Genomic DNA, 16,112 nt, shown 5'->3' with positions numbered 1-16,112 from the left:
ATTAAAATAAATATAAATCTAAACTTTAATAATTCTAATAAATAAAAATAATTGTATTTAAACAGTATGGACACCAAGAGTGGAAGGTAAATGATGTCTTTCAATGCATGAACATCTAATATCTGGAGAGACATTTAAAAAGTATGCACAAAACATTGTACCTGCTCATGTAGCACAGCGGCAGCCTTAAGGTATGGTTTTTTCCCTCCACCACCTGGGACCTGCACTAAGCAACCATGTCCAAAGGCCCTGCGGTTGGCTTGGATCTTGGCACCACCTACTCCTGTGTAGGAGTCTTTCAGCATGGGAAAGTGGAGATAATTGCAAATGATCAAGTCAACCAGACCACCCCAAGCTATGTTGCATTTACCGATACCAAACGATTGATTGGCGATGCAGCCAAGGTTCAAGTTGCAATGAATCCTACTAACACAGTATTTGATGCCAAGTGTCTCATTGGACGAAAAATTGATGATGCTGTTGTGCAGTCTGATATGAACCAATGGCCCTTCATGGTGGTGAACGATGTAGGCGGGCCCAAGGTCCAAGTAGAATATAAAAAGAGAGACCAAAAGTTTCTATCCAGAGGAGGTTTCCCCTATGGTTCTCACAAAGATGAAGGAAATTGCAGAAGCCTACCTTGGGAAGATTGTTACCAATGCTGTTGTCAATGTGCCAGCCTACTTCAATGACTCTCAGAGCCAGGCTACCAAAGATGCTGGAACCATTGCTGGCCTCAATGTCCTCCGAATCATCAATGAGTCAACTGCTGCTACTATTGTTTATGGTCTAGACAAAAAGGTTGGTGCTGAAAGGAATGTGCTGATCTTTGACTTAGGAGGTGGCATTTTTGATGTGTCAATCCTCACTATTGAAGATGGGATATTAGAGGTCAAGTCTAGAGCTGGAGACACCCACTTGGGTGGAGAAGATTTTGACAACAGAATGGTCAACCATTTCATTGCCCATTTCATTGCAGAGTTCAAGCGCAAGCATAAGAAAGACATCAGTGAAAACAAGAGGGCTGTCAGACGCCTCCGCACTGCTTGTGAGCGTGCAAAGTGCACACTTTCTTCCAGCACCCAGGCCAGTATTGAGATAGATTCACTGTATGAGGGAATTGACTTCTATACTTCCATTACCCGAGCCGGCTTTGAAGAATTGAATGCTGATCTTTTCTGTGGCACTCTGGACCCTGTGGAGAAAGCTCTGAGGGATGCCAAGCTGGACAAGTCACAGATCCATGATATTGTCCTGGTGGGTGGTTCTTCAGGATTTCTTCATTGGAAAGGAATTGAACAAGAGCATCAACCCAGATGAGGCTGTTGCTTATGGTGCAGCTGTCCAGGCTGCCATTCTCTCTGGAGACAAATCTGAAAATGTTCAAGATTTGCTGCTTCTGGATGTCACTCCACTTTCTCTTGGTATTGAAACTCCTGGTGGAGTCACCACTGTCCTCATCAAGCGGAATACTACCATTCCTACCAAGCAGACGCAGACCTTCACAACCTACTATGACAACCACCTTGGTGTACTCATTCAGGTCTATGAAGATGAGCGTGCCATGACCAAAGATGACAACCTGGTTGGCAAGTTTGAACTTATTGGGATATCACCTGCACCTTGTGGTGTTACTCAGATTGAAGTCACATTTGATATTGATGCCAATGTTATCCTTAATGTTTCTGATGTTAACAAGAGCACTGGGAAAGAAAACAAGGTTACCATCACCAAAGATAAGGGCCGCTTGAGTAAGGAAGATATTGAACGAATGGTCCAGGAGACAGAGAAGTACAAAGCTGAAAACGAGAAGCAAAGAGATTGGTGTCTTCTAAGAATTCCGTTGAGTCTTACACATTTAATATAAAAGCAACAGTTGAAGATGAAAAGCTTCAAGGCAAGATCAATGACGAGGACAAGCAGAAGATCCTTGACAAGTGCAATGAAATTATCAACTGGCTTGATAAGAATCAAACTGCAGAAAAGGAGGAATTTGAGCATCAGCAGAAGGAACTAGAGAAGGTCTGCAACCCCATCATCACCAAGCTGTACCAGAGTGCTGGAGGTGTGCTCAGAGGCATGCCGGGTGGCTTCCCTGGTGGTGGAGCTCCTCCATCTGGTGGTGCCTCCTCTGGACCCACCACTGAAGAGGTTGACTAAACCAATCTGCATACTTTAGCATTCATTGTCCCATAGTTAAATTTTGAAGGACCCAAACTTGTAGCACACTGCAGTTGAAAAGTCTAAACTGCTAGCCTAAATTTCTGGGCATTCTCAGTACTTGAATATGGAATGTGTATAGGGAAAGGAATTAACATTGCACTTTATTATCACTGTATTGTAAGTGGAAAACGTAATGTCTCAAATAAAGATGTATTTAAAATTGGCACCATAAAAAATTGTACATTTGTTTGGCTTTTGACATTCTTAAACTGAATGTACTAAATATCTTGACATTCAAATCATTAGTACAAACACGGAAGGCCACCCAAAATTATATAAAACTCCCTTAGTGTCCAGTATGCAAAGAAAATATTGCTGAAAATTATTAGAGAATAGGTAGAACAGTAGAATCACAGAAAACGGCCAGAAATTCAAATAAAATTTAGAAATACCATTGCTGATGTCAGATGGATCTTGGGTAAAAGCAAAGAAGAGTAGCAGGTTGTCCAATTGTGTTGTCTTAACTATGCAAAAATATTTGACTGTATGGATCACAACCAATTATGGCTAACATTGAGAAGGATGGACATCCCAGAACATATAATTAAGCTTATACAAAATCTGTACCTGGATCAAGAAGCTGTTGTCCAAACAGAGCATTGGAACACTGCAAGGTTTAAAAATTAAGAAAGATGCACTTCAAGGCTCTATCTTTTCCTCCATATTTATTCTTTATGCTGAGCAAATAATTAATAAACTGGACTTAATTACGAAGAATATGGCATCATGATCAGTAATCAACTGATCAACAACCTGCATTATGAAGATGACACAATCTTGCTTGCTGAAAGTGAAGAAGACCTGACATGTTTGCTGCAGAGCATTAAAGACTACAGCCTTGAATATGTCAAAATCAAGAAAACAAAAATTCTCACTCCTAGCCCAATTATGATAAATAGATAAAGAACTGAAATTGTTAACTATTTCATCTTACCTGGGTCCATAGTCAACACTCTTGGTATCAATTGTTGTTGTTATGTGTCATCAAGTCACCTGTGACTCATAGTGACCTCATGTACAACAGCCCTAAACCCTGCTCTGTCCTGTGCCAGTCTCACTGTCTCCGACACACCTACCCTCTTTACTTCAGTCACTGAATCAATCCACTTCATGGAGGGTCTTCCTCTCCTGTGCTGTCCCTCCACTCTCCCAAGAATAATGTCCCTCTCCAAGGACTGGTCCCTCCTTGCAACATGTCCAAACTATGTCAGACAAAGCTTCAGAATCCTTGCCTCTAAAGAGTAGCCTAGTTTAACCCTCTCCAGGATGAACCTGTTTGTTCTCCTAACAGCACATGGTATATTCAACACTCTTCTCCAGCACCAAAGCTCAAAGGTATAGTTTTTTTATTCTATACCCCCTAGTCATTGTCCATGCATAGCAAGTGATTGCCTGTATCAGGAGCACCTTAGTCTCCAGAGTGATATCACTGCTCTTCAATACTTTGGATAGGTCTCTAACAGCAGACTTTCTTATCACAATACATCTTTTGTTTTCCTGTCTGCTGGTGCCAAGAGTGTTGACTGTGAAGCCAAGCAAACTAAATCTGTTCACAGTCTCAATCTCTTTGCTGTCCAACCTGATGCTCCCAATTGGCCCAGTGGTGAGAATCTTTGTTTTCTTGATGCACTCAATCCATATTGAAGGCTGCAGTCCTTGACCTTCTGAAGCAAACACTTTAGGTTTTCCTCCACTTCAGCAAGCAGGATTGTGTCATTTGCATAACACAGATTGTTGATGAATTTTCCTCCAAACCTGATACCACATTTCTTCATATAAAGCCCATTTTCCCAGATAATCTGTTCCACATATAGATTGAAAAGGTAAGGAGACAGGACACATCCCTGGTGTATACCCTTCCCGATTTTGATCCATGCAGTGTTTCCTTTCTCTGTTCTGATGACTGCCTGCTGGTCCAAGTATAGGTTTTGCATAAGCATGATCAATTATTCTGGGATTCCCATTCCTCTTAGAGTTAGCCAGAGTTTATTATGATCCACACAGTCAAACACCTTTGCATAATCAATGAAACAGAGATAGACATTCCTCCAGTACTCCCGGCTTTCAGCTAAGACCCATCTACCATTACCTATAATATCCCTCATACCATGACCCCTTCTAAACCCAGACTGCACATCTGGCAGTTCTCTGTTGATGTATTGTTCTAGTCATTTCTGGATAATCTTCAGCAGAATCATGCTAGCATTTGATAGTAATGATATTGTTTGATAATTTCCATACTCTGTTGGATCACCTTTCTTTGGAATGGAAACAAATACAGATCTCTTCCACTCAGATTTCTTGACATAACTTGGTGAGCACATCTAAGGCAGCATCTATTAGGTGAAATATATAAATTGGTATACCATCAATTCCTAGGGCCTTATTTTTTGCCAATTCTTTCAAAGCAGCTTCAACTTCTTCCTTCATCACCATAGGCTCTTGCTTATAAGTCGTTTCATGAAGTTCTTCTGTGTCTGACAATTCCTTTTGATACAATGACTCTGTATACTCTTTCCATCATTTTTTAATATTTCCTGGATCATTTATTATTCTGCCCAAAGCATCCTTAATTCAACTTGAGGTTTGAATTTGCTCTTCAGTTCCTTGAGCTTAAGAAATGATGAGTGAGTTTGGCCCTTTTTATTTTCTGACTTCAGCTTCTTGCATATTTCATGGTAATATTTTGTCTTCCTGAGCTGCCTTTTGAAATCTTCTGTTCAGCTCTTTAGTATCTTGAATTCTTCCCTTTGGTTTGGCTTCTTGGCACTCTAGTGCAATATTCAATGTCTATTCTGACATCCATTTTGGTCTTTTTTTTTCCCTCCTCTGCCTTTATAATGACCTTTTGCACTCTTCAGAAATTAAGAGATGTATCACAATAGGAAAATTTGTTTTCAAAGACTTCTCTAAAATTCAAAGCAGTAATGATGTCAGTTTAAAGACTGAGATGAACCTGATTAGCCTTACCCTTTTAAATACTTGCTATGCATCTGAAAATTTGACAACAAAGGATGACAGAAGAATCGATGGCTTTGAGTTGTGGTGTTGAAGAATAGTATTGAATGCTCTATAGATTAGTTTGTTTTCAAAGAACAAACAAATATGACCCAGAGAAAGTGTAACCAGGGTAATTCTTGGAGGCAAGGATGGTGAAACTTTGCCTCACATATTCTGGGCATGCTGATAGAAAGAAAGGGCCAGACCTTGGAAAGTGACATTACGTTTGTTAAGGTGGACAGTCAGTGAAAGACAGGAAGACCCTCAAGCAGATGTATTGACACAGTTACTACAACAGTGTCTCAGCATATTGGAGAAAAGAAGAATGACACAGGCCAGGGCAGGGTAGGGATCGGTTGCTGATAAAGTCGCTGTGGGTCATGGTTGACTCAATAGCAACTAAAAACAACAACAACAACAACAACAACAACAACAACATTGTATTATGGTGTTGTCCAATATTGATAGCAATCATTTACCAGTTCCAAAAGGAAAAGAAATCAAAGTTTCACTTATCAAGAATTTATTCTGTAATAAAGCTATTTATTTATCAGTATCATCATGTATTATGAAGGAGCTTTAGTGGCACAGTTGTTAATTACTTGGCTCTATGAGGAGGAGGAAGACTCATTTACAACCTATTTTACTCACATGACACAACTCTGCTTGCTGAAATTGAGGAGGACCTGAAGTGCTTGCTGCGGAAGGTCAAGGACTTCAGCCTTAAATATGAGTTGAAGCTCAACATCAAGAACACAAAAATTCTCACCACTGGGCCTGTTGGACGCATCATGATAGATGGTGAAGAGACTGAGATTGCTAACAGTTTTAGTTTGCTTGGCTCCACAGTCAGCACTCTTGGGACCAGCAGCTAGAAAATAAAAACATGAATTGCACTGAGAAAGTTTGCTCTCAGGGACATCTTCAGAGTAGTGAAGAGCAACGATAACAGTCCAGAGACTAATGTGCCCTTGATCCAGGTCATACAAAGTCTTTGCAATTACTTGCTATGCATCAGAAAGCTGGACAATTACTAGGGGTAATAGAAAGATAATTTATGCCTTTAAGCTGTGATGCTGTTGAAGAGTAGTAAATATATCATGGACTTCCAGGAGAACAAACAGGTTTATCTTAGAGAGAGTAAAACCAGTTGCTTCTTGGAGGCAAGGATTCTAAGGCTTCATCTGACATATTTTGGGCATGTTGCTAGGAGGGAACAGTCCTTGTAGAGGCATGTCATGCTTGGGAAGAGGGAAATACAGAGTAAGAGAGGAAGACCATCGATGAGATGGATTGATTCAGTGACTTGGGTAATGAGAGTTGTTGTTGTTATGTGCCTTTGAGTCACCTGCGACTTATAGCGATCCTATAAGGATTATAGAATAGCCCTAAACTCTGCCCTATCCTGTGTCAATTTCACCATCTCCAACACACCTACCCCCTTTATGCCAGTCACTGAATCAATCCATCTCATTGAGGGGTTTCCTCTCCTGCATTGACCCTCCACCCTCCCAAGCATGACGTCTCTTTCCATGAACTGGTCCCTCCTTGCAACATGTCCAAAGTATGTCAGACGAAGCTTCAGAATCAAAACCAATGAAGTTGGTTTAGGGTAGAGCAGTGTTCTAGAGCATTTACATAGGGTCACTATGAGTCACAAGCAACTTGATGGCTCACAACAACAACAACATCTATTTCTGATGATACAGCCTTGCTCACAGAAACTGAGGAAAACCTGAAGCATTGGCTACAGAAGTTCAGGGACTACAGTCTTCAATGTGGATTGAAACTCAACATCAAGAAAACAAAACAAAAAAATCTCAGCATTGGGTCAATTGGCAGCACCATGGTAGATAGAGAAGAGATAGAAGTTGCTAACAATTTCAGAGTGCTTGGTTCCAAAATCAACGTTCTTGGCGCCAGCGGTTAAGAAATAAAAAAGATGGATCACCAAAGCAGTGAGTTACCAAAGAGAAAAGTAAACAAGAGGGGGCAGGGAGAGAGGAAAATGTGCAACAATGAATGAACGGAAATTCAATTTTTCTGTAAAGTGTCATTAATATCATAATAAAAAATTATTTAAAAAGAAACCCAACATATAAAACAAAGAAAAAAAGAAATAAAAAGATGAATTGTTTTAGAAAAAGCTGCTGTCAAGGACATCTCCCAAGTGCTATAGAACAATGATGTCAGTCTCAAGACTAAGATGTGCCTAATCCAGGCCATTGGTCTTTGCAATTATTTGCTATTCACCAGAGATCTGGCCAATAACGACAGATGACAGAAGAATTGATGCTTTTGAGATGTGGTACTGAAGAAGAGTATTGAACATGGACTGCCAAGACAACTAATAGGCTTATACTGGAGAAGGTAAAACCTCACAGTTCCTTGGAGGCGAGAATTTTGAAGCTCCATCTCATATACATTGGGTGTATTGCCAGGAGGACCAGTGCTTGGATAAGGACATCATGCTTGGAAGAATGGAGGGCCAGTGCAGGGGAGGAAGACCCTGGATGAGATGGATTGACACAATACCTGTGTCAGAGAGAGTGAGACTGGCTCAGGATAGAGCAGGGTTCAAAGCTATTGTACAAAGGGTTGCAATGAGTCCCAGGAGACTCGCTGGCACATCTCAACAACAACAACATTTGTAATTTAGTCACCTCTTTACGCATGTAAATATAAAAAAAGGATAATGTAGACATAAAAAAAGTTTTCACTTTTTCAGTAATTCTTATAAGTCTTTTGGTAATTTAGAATAGAACTGAACTCCCTTTGTTCCTGTCTGACTCATTCTGGAGAAAGGAACACATATCAAATCTTTGGTCCACAGACAATGCTGATATCTTGTAAAAATATCACACTGATCCATGATTATATTGACTTGTTTTTAACATAGATATTCCATTCCTAATTCTGAAAAGTAAGCAGTTTGAATCAACCAATGACTAAGGGATAAAGAGAAACAATCTTGTTCCATAAAGATTTACAATGTTGGAAACTTGGCAGAGGGTGTCTATGAGTGACAATAGACTTGAAGGCAATGGATATTCCTATTCTGAGAGAGCAGTGATGTAATTGGGTGGAAGAATGCCCATCTTCCATGCGGGAAACCAGGACTCCATTCCCAACATAATGCATAGTCATTACCCATATGTTGGTGGAGTTGTGTGGTACTATGACGATGAACAAGTTTCAGCAGACTTTCTAGGCTAAGGCAGATTAGGAAAAATGTTTTGGCAAGATATTACCATAAGCTATTGTTGATAGGTGTCCATTGAGTCAGCTCTGACTCACAGCAATGCCGTGTCTGTAACAGAAGGGCACTCTGCCTATTCCTACATCATCCTCACAATCTTCTCTGTGTTTCAGCTCACTGTTGCAGTCACCGTGTTGATCCATCTCATTAAGGACTGTTGTTATGTGCCTTCGAGTAGCTTGCGACTCATAGCAACCCTATGTACAACAGCCCTAAACTCTGCTCTGTCCTGTGCCAATCACACTGTCTCTGACACACCCATCCCAATTACCCCAGTCACTGAATCAATCCACCTCATAGAGAGCCTTCTCCTCCTGCGCTGTCCCTCCACCTTCCCAAGCATGATGTCCCTCTCCAAGAACTGGTATCTCCTTACAACATGTCCAAAGTATGTTAGAGCCTCAGAATCCTTGCCTCCAAGGAGCTGCTCAGTTTAACCCTTTCCAGGATGAGTCTGTTTGTTTTCCTAGCAGTCCATGGCACCCTCAGCACTCTACTCCAGCCAGGGAAAAGTCTTTTCATTACAATGTCCTGATCCCATTGTGCATGAGCTGCCATGTGTTGGGGGTCAACTCAATGCCAGCTGACAACAACAACAATCCTATGCTCCACGGAACTACTTGGAAAACTTGGGAAGAAATCAATTATCATAAACAAAAAAAGATGGGGTAGAGGAGGTCAGTCAGACTTATGTAATAAAAGATGCCACACTTTAAGTTGTAGCTAAGCCAAAGCCAGTAGTTCTTTCCGCCTGTATGCTCTAATATGGCATATTTTGAGGGTTTTATTTAGGAAGTTACTTATATATAATAGGTCACGGAACTACTTGAAATAGATGTAAAAATAAGTTGTAAAAAAATAGTGTACTTTTAAGTTTCAACCAAATGAATTTAATTTGCATGCAGCCAGAGGACTAAAGAGTGTGCATTGCAGGCAGCTCAGCCTGACTTCAAAGACATGCTAAAGATCAAAACAAAACCAAGTTCTGAGGAAATGATGTTCTTATTTTCCTTAAGATGCCTGTTTTGTTCTCTCTGTGGGTGTTGGCCCATTCAAGGCACTATCAAAGTCTGAGGACACCCTCCATGTTTAAATGATTTCTTCTTAAGCTGGGAGGTAGCTGGAGTCCCTGGGTGGTACAAATGATTCATGGATTTAGCTACTAACTGAAAAGTTGACAGCACCTCGGTAGAAAGTATTGGCACTCTGTTTCTGAAAAATAAAACTTTGAAGAGCTCACCAGAGCACAGCTCTGCTCTGACACGGATGGCATCAATATGACGTGGAAGTGACTTGACAGAAACTGGTTTAAAATTGGTAGCTAAGTAAAACATGGAAAGTCTATCATTTGAGAGTGAGTATAAAATGGGAAACTGAAAGCTTGATAATATTGCTCTTAGAATTGACTACTTTTTCCTCTATGTTCTGTCCCCTCTTATGGAGGAATGCAATTACTGGCCCAAGGTTGAATTTATATTGCAACATTTGCCTTCTTTTTTATTGCATGGGTATAATGTTGATATGACGATCATCTCTCTCAAGGCTGCCTGAGCCAGATGTTGACCTGTGTGCATTCTGTTGCTTGTTGGGTAAGTTGGACCTGATTCTTTGTCTAGATTTTGTGAATGTTGGAGAGACAATTCAGAGCCAATCAAATTGTAAAATTCTGGGTTAAAATAAGACCAGAATCTGTCAAGCAGCACTAAGACAGTCATAAGTCCTATATTTTGCATGTGTGAGGCAAATATTGAAAGGAGTATAAACAATAGCACAACAGGATTCAATTCATGTGACAAAAGACAATTGTAGAAAGCTTAATCCATCCCTACTACAACCTCGAGATTGTAATCTCCATGAATGCTGAACAGAGGAGAGATTTTCTTTCCACAATGTGCATCATCAAGTTCCCTTAGAAGTGCTGCTGTGGGCTGGAGGGAGGCGGTGCAAGTTATATAACATGCAATTTCAGATAATGGCCTTTGAAAAGGAGAAATTAATATAAACAGACGAGGCCAACAAAGCTTCAGTCATCTAGAAGGTAGTCTCAATCACCACTGATATTAAACAATATCACCCCCACTGAGTCTACACTACATTTATTACCATTTAATTTCTTGCCCAAACCGGTGCTTTCTTATCATGATGTCGCAGGGTTTGCAAGCTCTGTTATGATTACAGTTGGTAGAAAAATGCATTCATCTAAATGAGTAACAAGATGGAGAAATTGAGCTTTCTATTGTAATCTTTTGTGGCTTTAAATATTCTACCAAGAACACCAGGAGAGAAAAAAAAATGGAAGCTGCAGCATTTCCATAATTATCGCAGTACTGTCTTTGTTCTTGTAATGATAGAATCCATACTTTCAATTTGGATTGCTTAATAATAGCAGCTGTCTTGTCTGTTCAACTGTGGGGTTTTAGGGCTTCTGTAATTATTCATTTTTCACTCACTTGACAGTGGGTGTTTCCTTGAAATATTTCAGGCCACATCATCAGAAGCCAGCATTTTAAAATCCTTTTAAGTGTGCTGCTATACATAACAATATTGAATTATGCATTAATAAACCAAATTTAATTGACTTGGAGTTACATAAGCCCTAATTAACACTGTATCTTTGTACTGATTGCCATGGACCATCAGTCTCACAGGCCCACACAAAAGCAGATATAATGATTATACCTTTAACGCGTGAGGGTCCCACTGTCTCCTGGTCGCTATAACCACACACTATGATTTTTCTCCACTTTCTCCTTTCCTCTTCTTCCTTGATTTCTCCCTCTGATTTTCCCTCTCCTCTTTCTTAAATATTTTTCTTTAAATACTGACTTTTAGGATCATTTTAGATTTGAATTGAAAACATTTCACCCGCCCTCCTCTTATTATTATTACCATTTTCTATTTAGTAAAATTTCTTAATGGGTCGTTGAAAGGTAAAAGGGAAAAAAAATAAAAGGAAAAACCAATGCATAAAAAATGCAAATGGCACTCCACTTTTCGGATATGCATCAAGCTAATTACGATAATAAATAATATATGAATATTGGGAATAAACTGGGTAAATCATTTTCCATTATTATTTAGGCTAAATGAACAGGCTGTTTGGTAGAGAAAGATTATTACATACTTCCATGTGTACACCATCGCCGACAGCAGTGTGCCTTATTATTATAGGGGAAAATGATGTGTTTCGAGTGTGTTTACATGTGCCCAGAGAGCAGTTCAAAAGATGGGGAAGGCAGTTTTAAGAGAAGGTTACAGAGATGCTAGGAGGATAATTGAGGGAGGGAGGTTTTTAGGATATTACAGGATCCAGACAGAGGCAGTGTGTGTGTGTGTGTGTGTGTGTGTGTGTGTGTGTGTGAGTGAGAGAGAGAGAGTGTGTGTGTGAGTGTGTGTGGTGGAGGGGGGAGCTGTTACAGTAAGCTCTCAAGGACATTTGTGATGGAATTTGCAGACTTTTTAATGCTTCTTGGCATCAAAGACACATGCCTCAGGGACAGTACAGAGGTTAAGACTGTACATTGTGGCTAAAATTCTTTAAAAAGTCCATGCTGATTGAAAAGATACATATATATTATCTACAATTTTATGAAAATAATGTATATTTTACTTTTATAATGGAAAATAAAACAAAAACCCCACTTTACTTAAAATTTATATATCCCTGCCACTTCATAAAAATTTGAAAATTGACTAGAACAGTAAAAACAAATGAGTTCTACTATTTCACTATAGATAACCACTGAACAATTTGATGCATCTTTATTTTCCATTTATTCTGCATCTTTTCCTTCCTACATTGTACTCCATAATTATTCCAGATGGGATTGGTTGTTTGGGGTGTTTTTTTTTTTTCTTTGTTTATTTTTCTTTTGTCCATTTGATTTTCATACCTAGTTATTGGAGTAGGATTCTTAAGAACTCACAGAAAATTTAATTTTTACTGGAGTTCCTTTAAGAGAATTCTAGGAATGCATTTTTCATTATGCAGAAGTAAACGTGTGGATTTAAACACTGGAAAATCCTAAATGCAGAATTTTTCTGCTGATGCCCAGACATCAACTTGCTCCTTGCTGATTTACAAATACTGTTCTATAACTTCATCTTAAGTTCTTTGTTATTATTATTTACCGTCAAATTGCCTGTGACCCATAGTGACTCCGTGTACAACAGCTCAAAGCCTGCCCTGTCCTGAGCCAGCCTTAGTGACTCTGACATACCTATGCCTATTGCCCTATTTATTGTATCAATCCATCTTATCTGAAGTCTTCCTCTTCTGTGCTGTCTCTCCTCCCTTCCAAGCATGATATCCTTCTTCAAGGACCAGTCCCTCCTGGCCATGTGCCCAAAATATGTGAGACAGAGCTTCAAATCCTAGCCTCCAAGGAAAAACTTGTTTTCACCCTCTTCAGGACAAACCTTTTCAAGTTTTCTTGTTGTCTAGAGTATTCTCAATTCTCTTCTGCAGCACCAAAACTCAAAGACATCAGTTCTTCTGTCATCCTTAGTCATTGTCTAGCTCTCTGATGCATAGCAATTGCTTTTCAATACGTTGGAGAGGTCCCTGACAGCAGATTTTCCCAATGCAATTAATCTTTAGATTTCCTGACTGCTGGTGCCAAGAGCATTGATTGTGGAGCCAAGCAAACTGAAATTATTAACAACCTCAATCTCTTCTCCATCTATCATGGTGCTGCCAGTTGGCCCAGTGGGAAGAATCTTTGTCTTCTCAATGCTGAGCTTTAATCCATATTGAAGACTACATCCTTGACCTTCTGCAACAAGTGCATCAGGTCCTCCTCAGTTTCAGCAAGCAAGGTTGTTGATTTGTCTTGCTCCAATACTAAATATGAATTATTCTCTCACCCATACTCTTTTATGTTGGTTTTAGGTTCCATGAATAGACTACAAATCATAGCAGATGAAAAACATATTGAACTCTTGCCTGCCCTATCCTTTTTCCATGTCAGAGCTTCCACCGTGCTCAATCCAGTTGTTGTGTTTGCTGTGTCAATCCATCTCTTTGAGAGTCTTCCTCTTTTTTGGTCACCCTCCACTTTTCTAAGCACATTCACTTACAGCTGTCATTTTTCTGCTTTCATAATTTATCTATCTGCATTTCTAAGATATATTCTAACTTGATTCCGTATGTTGTACCTATACACAACAATTAATTCTTTCTCAATGATATTCGAGTAAACAGTATTTACATTTTTAATGAAATTAGCCAGTTTGAACACTGTGCAGAGAAACGTAAGCACTGTGAGAGTTGTTAGGATTATGAAGCTATCTCAAAGACAAAGAGTGGCCATGAGATCCACTGTGACACTATACCATTGCAGGGTTACTGGCACTTTAAACACATTACATGTGAACTCAGAGTTTCTGTTTTCTATGATGGAAAGCGATAACTCAGGAAACTCAAAATCTATTTAACTTTTTCCTTAAGTTATCATAAAGTCACCTAGACTATGGCAACATGGCCTTGGATGTCAGAGTCAGATTATGGATCAGTAACTCGTCTCAAGCTCACCAGTCATTTGGAAATCTTCCCATAGAAATAAAAATACTTTGCGGTTGCTGAAGCTCCATACCTATTTATTTAAACATGAAAGTGAAATAAATACCATGTAGCATTTTTAGAAAGAGACAAATTTGACACTGCATCCCACCAAGCAGAGCATGCACTGGGACTCCAAAGTCTGTGATCATCAGGCTTTATCTAGTGAACTGTACCATAAACTGAGACTGTGCACAGACGAAGAGAAAGTTATTTTAAATTAAATGATGAAATAAAATAAAGTCACTGATACTGTGACTCATTAAGATAAAATACATAATCTGTAGCTTTTCCAAGTCCTAGGGTTAAAATACATTTATCTCAGGCATCATTTATTTCAATTTGATAAATGTCTACTTAATATGGTTGGAAATCTCTGAAAATCTAATCACTAGGGAGTTGTACTGCTGATCCTAAAGCTGGCGTTTTGAATCCATCAATTCCTCTGAGGGAGAAAGATGAGCAATCCTCTTAGTGTGATTTATGTTGTTGTTGTTGTCATGTGCCGTCGAGTCGTTTGCGACTCATAGCGACCCTGTGCACAACAGCCCTAAACCCTGCTCTACCCTGCGCCAACCAGCACTGCCTCTGACACACCCATCCCGATTACCCCAGTCACCGAATCAATCCATCTCATAGAGGGTCTTCCTCTCCTGCGCTGTCCCTCCACAAAAAAAAGTGTGATTTATAGACTCTATAAAATATAAAATCCATGCGAAGGTCAGCTATGAGTTGGTTCTGACTGGATAGCACTGAGGTTTCGAGTTTTCAATACAAAATGGTAAAAAATGTTGGTGGGACCAGAGAGTTAAACATGCAGCTGCTTACCAAAAGACTGGGGGTTTGAAAGCGCCCAACTGCACTGTTGGAGTACCTGATGATCTGCACTCATAAATGTTACCCAAACCAAACCGTTGCGGTCAACTTCTTTCTGATTCATAGAGACTCTATAGGAGTTAGGAGAACTGGCCCATTAGGATTCCTCAGGTGTAAATCATTACAGAGCCAGATTGCTATGTATCTCTGCCATAGAATGACCAGCTTGTTTGAACTAAGCTTAACTCTGTGCCACCAGAACTCCCAGTGTATAAAGATTACAGCCATGAAAACTGTGTGAGGTATTTATACTCTGTCAGAGGGATCACTATGAGTTCCAAACGGACTTGGTGACATCCAACAAGAGTAGTACCCAGTACCAGGAATCATACTTAGTGATGGAACTAAGAGAGCCAATAAAACAACACACATGAAAATCTTCGAAGAAGATAAGGATTCCCTGGTGGCCTAGTGGATAAGGCATTGTACCGCCAGTCTAAAGGCAGAACGTTCTAATCCAGCAGCTGCTCTAGGGAGAAATTTGTGCAATCTCCTTCCTTGTTATTTCCAGCATTTGAAAACCCATTGCAAAGTCAATTATGAGTTGCTTTCAACTCCATGACAGCTATTTTTGTCTTTTTAAATTTGTGAAGAGAGAAGTAAAATTATTAAACATCCAATTATAATGAAGAGTGGTGGTTGCTATGACAGAAGTAGTGGATTAAGTGGAGAAATGAGACACAGTTATGCAGAGTTAGGGACTTCAAGCAACTTTCAAGGTACAGGGACCACTAGACTGTGACCTGGACTGCAGGGAGGTTTTATTTCTTAAAGTTGAGAAAGCAATGTTAAGGAGGGGACAAAAAAAAAAATCCAAAATCCAAGTAATGTTTGCACATATTAGAGGAGAGATATGTTGTCTATATTATAAGGTATTAAGTGAAGGGTCATGACTTTGGAAAGATGATTAGGATTTATATTTTGGATCAAAACACCTTGGTGATGTAATTATTCTGGCTTAATGGGCTACTAATTGAAAAGTCAGCTGTTTGAGTTCTCCAATCGAAGTGGCAGTCAGCTCCTGTAAAGATTCTCAACAACAAACAATTCATTGCTATTAAATCAGAGCCAACTCACCACCACCCTTCCTCCAGTTTTCAAAGGCAGAAAATTGCATGGGAGGATACCGTCCATCTTTTGCCCCAAGAAGCAGCAATTGGATTAGAATCCATTAGTTGTTCTGTGGAAGAGAGA

General features: G+C 39.6%; 1 pseudogene; it reads left to right on the top strand.

Moving 5' to 3' along the window:
* The first annotated feature begins 236 nt into the window (after positions 1-236).
* Positions 237-2,160, top strand: LOC102863249 (annotated as a pseudogene).
* Positions 2,161-16,112: the final 13,952 nt, after the last annotated feature.

Source organism: Elephantulus edwardii, unplaced genomic scaffold (assembly GCF_000299155.1).
Source record: "Elephantulus edwardii isolate Elephantulus edwardi_28Jun2011 unplaced genomic scaffold, EleEdw1.0 scaffold00078, whole genome shotgun sequence".
NCBI classification, from domain to species: Eukaryota; Metazoa; Chordata; class Mammalia; order Macroscelidea; family Macroscelididae; genus Elephantulus; species Elephantulus edwardii.
This window is presented reverse-complemented; position numbering and strand designations above follow the sequence as displayed.